At 39.7% G+C, this 7,523-nt stretch overlaps 1 pseudogene; it reads left to right on the forward strand.

The window, feature by feature from the left end:
• Window positions 1-3,170: 3,170 nt before the first annotated feature.
• Window positions 3,171-5,992, forward strand: LOC127675222 (thyroid hormone receptor-associated protein 3-like; annotated as a pseudogene).
• The last annotated feature ends 1,531 nt before the right edge of the window (window positions 5,993-7,523 follow it).

Genomic DNA, 7,523 nt, shown 5'->3' on the forward strand with positions numbered 1-7,523 from the left:
CCAAGACATAATCCACATATTAAATGATTTCCAAGAAGAGCGGAGGAGTGGCCCCTGGTTCTGGAAAGACTCATTGCAGAAGTATAGGGGAATACCAGAACAGGGAAGTGGGAAGGTTTGGATGGGGGAATAGGGGGAGGGAAGAGGGCTTTGAGACTTTCGGGGATTTGGGAGCCAGGAAAGAGGAAATCATTTGAAATGTGAATAAAAATATATTGAATAAATAATAAAGATATAATCAAAAGAAAAACATTAAAAAACATGGTGTCATGTCAAAAGCCTTGGCATTGTGCTCTACGAGCAAAAAAAGAAAAAAGAATAAAAGAAAAAAGAAAAAAGAAAATATTTGCAATCCAATGAATGAGGGAAAAACATCAAAATACACAAGAGTTTAATACAAATTGATTTTAACTCTGTGAATAACTTCGAAGGAATCAAGATTTCAGTGGAAGAAGCAGCCAAAATATCAAGATAATTACAATTAGAACTGTAACCTATCAAAGTACGGACATTATTTAAATCTTAACCAAAGACTTAATGAATCAGTAGGTGTATGCACAGTGAAAGTCATTTCTTTAGATTAAAAATGAATCAAAATAAAGAAGTTGTAATACTATTATAATGTAAATGAAGGGTATGGAATATTAAGAAACCTTAGCTGACAGAATTCATTACAACTTTAAAAAGAAGTTGTAACTATGTCATACAGGGGAATCTCTTATCACAGGAATTTAGTAAATGCATGCAAGCCTCATTATTGTCTCGGTTTATGGAGTTACCTTAGACAGCACAGCAGTAATAACCACCACACTAATTAGTTAGAATTCAAGGCAAGCAAAATACTTCATCTGCAAAATCATTAATACTCACCTATGATTCTGAGCATAATTAGCAACGTTTTCCCCTTAATTCATTCTGAGGTTCAAACCTGGGGCATTGCACTCTATTGCTGAACTCTGTTTATATAATCAGATTAACAGCTTCAAGAAATAAAGTAAATTTAAAGTATGGTATGTGACTGTTTATTAAGGTATGTTGATTTTGTACACCCAACAGAAAATAATATGGTGTAAACATAACATTTTTATCACCGGGAAACAAAAATATTTGTGATATAGTTCATTGCCTAATTTACATTACAAACACAATCTTCATTAAACATGTAGTATCTTTGTGTAATGTAATCATTTCTCATATTTTGGGAAGAAATCTAAGGCAATGGAACAGAATAAACATGAACAATACTTTTAACACTTAGATATGATAGGGTGCTTATTAGTGTTCAATACTATATACCCTGGGGAGTTAAAAAAAAAAACTAGACAAAAAAATCAAGTCATTTGTAATTGGCATCAAATTTACTTTGCTCCTTTTAGCTATGGCAGTCTATCCAGGGTCTAATTTTTCACCAAGTAACTTAATAAAATATGTCAAGGATGTTATAATCATTTCAAGTAAAATTTTAGCATTAAAAAGTATACATTTATTTTACTGGATTTTTTATTCTTCAGTCATATATTATCTCCTGACTGCAATTTCTATACCTGCTCTCTGCTAAGTCTCTTCTCACTATGTCACTTCTCCCTCTGCCTCACCTCTGAAAAGTACAAGCCTCCTAGGGACACCAATCCAACAGGGCATAACAAGCTACAATAAAACCAGTCATATACCATCACATCAGGGTAACACAATAGGAGGAAAGAGGTCCCACAAGTAGGCAAAAGAGTCAGGGAAACCTGTGCTTCCAATGTTAGGATTCCCACAAGAACAACAAGCTACTCAGCCATAGCATATATACAGAAGGATCCTAAGTCAGACCACTAAAGCCTCCATAATCTTCCCCCATGAAACCTACTGCAATGGAAACTCCATGGAATCAACATGTGTAACCCTAACAAAAATTTCTAGTAATGGGGGCACAGAGTCTGAAATGTCCATCTTCTGTGTCCAGGCAAGGCCACAAGTGGAAGGATTAGGAAACCAAACCAGCTGCATTAATTTCCCCAAAATCATAGGAACTTAGAAAATGTACTCCCTGAACAATTGCTAAGGAATTCACATATTAAAATTATATTACATAGAGGACATTAACATACAAAGTGGCTTTATTCCTTTACAATTAATATATAAGGCAATTCTTAAAAAAACAAACAAAAAATATCAGTAAGAATTAACTTTCAAAAATAGAATCACTAACTGATTATCTTTTAATGTTAGTTAGAAATACATGCATATTATTTAATAGTCATTGTTAGAGAAGATAAAGACATTCATAAGTAACTTTTAAACTTGAAAAAGTTGGACATTCCTGTATTCCATACAAAAATTATCCATTTGTTTATTCTACTTAACTATGCATATAAAAATTAATATTTTGAATTTAAGTTTTTGTTAAATATCCAACTATACTAATAGAAATATGTAAAGGAGACAAATATAGTGTTAGAGATTTTAAAAGTCATAAGACAATATTAAAGAAACAATATCAATATAACATAAATATGAGAATAGTTTGAAATAAAAATGGTTAAAAATGAATATTTTAAGTAAAATAACATAGTTTGACTATCAGGAAAAAAAACACCATTGCATTATTAAAAAATGATGTTTGTAAATTAAAGTCATATAGAATAGTGAGAAAAGACAAGCAGGTTTGGGATATAGTTCTGTGACAGAGCACATACATACTATATTTGAGGCTCTGAATTGATTTCCCAGTATCAGAAAAAATATAGGTAAAGACGTCAACTATGGTGTAATACTTATTAGTGAAGATATGCTAAAGAATTTTAAATTCAGGATCAACCTGAACTACAAAAAATCTTATTTGAAAAAAAAAACACAAAATATTTTTTACAGACAAGGAGTTATAAGTGTAATAGAGACAAATGAGTATTTTAATGTAAAATACTCAAGGTAATAAAATTAATTTCATTTTATTTGTTTAATAAATCCTAAATAAAATTTTATTCACATTTACAGTGGATATAAAGGAGTAGCACAGTGGGGCGCACTATCAGGCAGGGAACAGTTCGGGCAGCTCTAGTCGCTTCGGCCAGTCAAGAGTTATATCCTGACTGTAAACTGGAGAAGCCAGTGGTGCTGTTGGTGTTTTTTGGAGGCACTGCAAGTTGAATCATTAATTCTACTAAGGTGTACACTCTTCCAACATGTCAAAAACAAACAAATCCAAGTCTGGGTCTTGCTTTTCTCACTCAGGATCTGCATCCAGATCTCATTTTTAAAGTCTCGGTCGGGTCCTGAAGCCGATCTGTCTCTCATTCGAGGGAGCACAGACTGAGTTCTAGATCTCCTTCCAGATCATATTCTCCAGCTCATAACAGAGAAAGGAATCACCCCAGAGTGTATCAGCATTGGGAATTCCAAGGTCACAACAGAGGCTACAGGAGGCCCTATTACTTCTGTGGGCAAAACCGAGGCTTTTATCCATGGGGCCCAGTATAACTGAGGTGGCTATGGAAACTAACTTTCCAATTGGCAGAACTGCCAGGAAGCATACCGGCCCTCTCCCTGGCCTTTCTTGATCCTGTTCCCCAAAGAGAAGGTCCCCTTCACCACAGACCAGGAGCTATTCTAGGAACTCTGACAGGTCAAGACGTTCATCATCCTCCTGGTCATCCTCCAACCACAGCAGAGTTGAGTCATCTAAGCGGAAATCTACAAAAGAGAAAAAAATCCTCTTCCAAGGATAGCTGGCCATCTCAGGCAGCTGGTAATAACCAGGGAGATGAGGCTAAGGAGCAGGCATTCTCTGGAGGCACCTCTCAAGATATAGAAGGGTCTGATAACTCAACGCCGATGCCACCATCTATGGCACTAGCTCTGCATCACGCTCCTCGGTTTCTAATCTGAGTCCCCGGGAGAGAAACCAAGCTCCCAAAAGCCCCCTCCAGACTGTGGTGGTTAGGGGAAGGTCACCACACCCTAGCCCTGTGCCAAAACCTAGTCCTCCACTTTCTCATGCATCCCAGATGGACTCATCTATGTCAGATGGTGCTGGATATCAGTCTGGAGCACAACAAGGTCAGTTCGACCATGGCTCTGGGTCTTTGTGTCCATCCAAAAAGCGTCCTGTGAGTAAGAGTCCACCAGCCACTGGCTCTGTATATGGTTATCTCAGAAAGAGGAGAGCGCTGCTTCAGGAGGAGCAGTGTACTCGAAAAGTTATCTGGAAGAGCAGAAGACAAAGAATGGGAAGGTTAAGGAGCAGAAACAAATGAATGCTGATAAAGAGAAGCTGAAGGAGAAGGGGGGGGCTTCTCTGATGCTGATGTCAAAATGAAATCTGATCCATTTGCTCCCAAGAAGGACACTGAGAAGCCCTTCTGAGGCAACCAGTCACCCAAAAGATATAAGCTCTGGGATGACTTTGAGAAAAAGATGGCTGACTTCCACAAGGAGGGGATGGATGAGCGATGAGCAAGATAAGGACAAAGTAAGGGAAGGAAGGAACCCGAGTTTGATAATGGACCCAAATTTATGTCTAAAGTCATAGCCGGTGCAAGCAAAAGCCAAGAGGAAGAGAAGTCAGGTAAGTGGGAGAGCCTGCATGCGGGAAGGAAAAGCAGAGGAAAGCAGAGGAGCTGGAGGAGGAGGAGAGGAGCCGTTCACAGAGAGATCCCAAAAGGAGAATGTGGAGGGTCCAAGAGGAGCGAAAGTGGGCACAGGGGCACCAGAAAAGAATTTCTGGATGACTCCAAACAAGGCGGTCCAAGAGAAAATTTATCACCTCCTCCAAGGAAGAACCCTGAGAGCGGTGACAAGCTGGGAAACAAAGGAGATTTTTCCTCAGGGAAGTCTTCCTTTTCCACTACTCGGGAAGCCCAGGTCAATGTCCGGATGGACTCCTTCGATGAGGACCTTGCACGACCCAGTAGCTCATTGGCTCAAGAACGAAAACTTTGTTCTATGGATCTAGTCCATAGAAACCAAGAGGAGCAGGAATTCCATTCCATTCTCCAGCACTTACAGTCAGCGCAGTATCTCAGCATAGCCCTTCAGAATTGTTTGCCCAGCACATAGTGACCATTGTTTATCATGTTAAAGAGCATCACTTTGGATCCTCTGGAATGACATAGCATGAACACTTTACTAAATACCTAAAGAGAGGAAATGAACAAGAAGCAGCTAAAAATAAGAAAAGCCCAGAGATTAAACAGGAGGATAGATTTTTCCCTCAGTACATCCTGAACGCATGGTTTGACGCATGAGGAATTGAAAAGTCCATGGGAACCTGGCTACAAGGCTGAGAGAAAATACAAAGATGATCCTGTTGATCTTCACCTTGATATTGAACGTCATATAAAAACATAAGGAGAGAGATCTTAAGCGAGGTAAATCAAGAGAGTCGGTGGATCCCAGAGACTCTAGCCACTCAAGAGAAAGATCAACTAAAAAGACAGAGAAAACCCACAAAGGATCAAAGAAGCAGAAGAAGCACTGCAGAGCAAGAGGTTGGTCTAGGTTTTCCTCCTCCTCTTCCCAGTCGTCTTACTCCTACAAAGTAGAGGAGTACCAGAGGAAGCAGAGGAGAGGGGGGAGAGCATCACAGGTTTTGACAAATCCAGATTGGGGAGCAAAGACTTCGTGGGTCCAAATGAACGAGGCAGCAGAGCTCGGGGAACCTTTCAATGTCGAGCAAGGGGAAGAAGTTGGGGCAGAGGAAACTATTCTGGTAACAACAGCAACAGCAACAATGATTTTCAAGAGAGAAGCCGGGAAGAAGACGGATCCAGAGTACATGCCCAAGAGCAAGAAGTATTACTTGCACGACCCCCCAGGAAGGCAAGGATGAGCTGAGACCTTGGCTGAGGAGCCTTTCCCAGGGGGCGAGGCCTGTTCATGTTCTGGAAGTCCAGTACCAGCCCCAAGTGGGCCCATGGCAAGTTCAGCGGGGAGGAGGGAGAGATTGAAGACGATGAGACTGAGACAGAGAACAGAGAAGGAGAGTTTACAGCCCTCAGCTGAGTAGGGGCCACTCCTTATGGAACCCTTCTCCTGGGAGAGAAAGGCGCTGGGAGAGGCTGGTGACACTAAACCAGGAGCCTCAAGAAGATCCTGAGAACCACACCACACAACCCACTAGCCTCACGGAATCCCACGACAGCAGTGTGTGTCCCTGGTGCCATTTCACTGGGCAGAGGACGCTGCCACTGAGCCTAGGTCAGGCTGTTGATTCCAGCAGACCACACACACTGGGCTCCTGCTGCTGCAGCCCTGTGGGGTGGAGCAGGGGAGGGAGAAGGATGCTCCTGTGGGCTTTGTTTTGCTTTTGTTGTCCCACCCAAACTCCGCCCCCAATTAGAAACCAAGTTTTCTTCTTTTCATTTCATTTGGGACTAAATGGGAATTTGGTTTTCATTCTCTTCCTATCCTGAGTTTTATTTAAAAAAAAAAATCCTTATATTTTTCTTTCTTTTCTTTTCTTTTCTTTTCTTTTCTTTTCTTTTCTTTTCTTTCTTTTTATGGGATATCTAGTAATATTAGCATAAAGATTTTAATTTGGGCGACTTTGATTTTTAAGAGAAAACAAAGCATGTGAATAAAAATTGAAGTGTTCACCTCAGTTTGGGACCAAACTGCTTGGATCTTTGTACAGACCGGTTTTGTATGTTAAGGAGGATTTTAAGGCCTTTCTGACTGTTCTGTGTTCCCGTGTTCCCCTTTCTACACAGAGAGGTATCACATGGAGTCGCTGCCAGCCTCCCCCAAAACCCCTGCTCTTGTCTGATTTCTCCTGGGATGGGCTTCCCATTCTCCACCAGCAGCTCCAGCATCCCAAACTTTGTAGTCCTGCTGGTCTTCAGCAAAAGTAATTGAAACTGGAGGGCAGTTTCTGGACGGTTTGCTAAGAAACTTCTGAATTCTGTTATCTTTATAAATATAAGATGAGAAAATATTTTTTCACTGTTTTTATTAATATTTTTATAAAATGAAAAGGAATGCCTGTGATTGATTAAGGATGGTGGTTATGGTTGGGTGGTCTGTGTGGTTGTGTATTTTTGGGGTTTTTCCTTTTTTAGTCTTTTTTTGTTTTTTTTTTTTTTTTTAGCCTTACGTTTCAGGTTGAAACATTTTCAGATGTTGGAGGGCATCCTCATGAAAGGATCCTTGTGCTTGCCTTCAGGGATGGCTCTTGTGTTGTTGTGCATATGTCCCCTTAGCTAATTTCAATAGTTAAGTTGGTTTTACTTGAATGATTCATGTTTACAGGAGAAAAAAAAAACCTTAAATTTTTTCTTCCATAATTTTGTTGAAGTTGTAAATCTTCACTCTCATCTATAACTCTAATCATTAGGTTTGGTCTTCTCATTGTATCCTGGATTTCCTGGATGTTCTGGGATACAAGCTTTTTGCATTTTGCATTTTCTTTGACATCTGAGAATCTTTCTTCCATCTCTTTATTCTGTTGTTGATATTTGTATCTATTGCCCCTGATTTCTTCTCAAGGTTTTCTATCTCCATAGTTGTCTCTCTTTGTGATTTCTTACTTGTTTCTACTT

Source organism: Apodemus sylvaticus, chromosome X (genome assembly GCF_947179515.1).
Source record: "Apodemus sylvaticus chromosome X, mApoSyl1.1, whole genome shotgun sequence".
Classification (NCBI taxonomy): Eukaryota; Metazoa; Chordata; class Mammalia; order Rodentia; family Muridae; genus Apodemus; species Apodemus sylvaticus.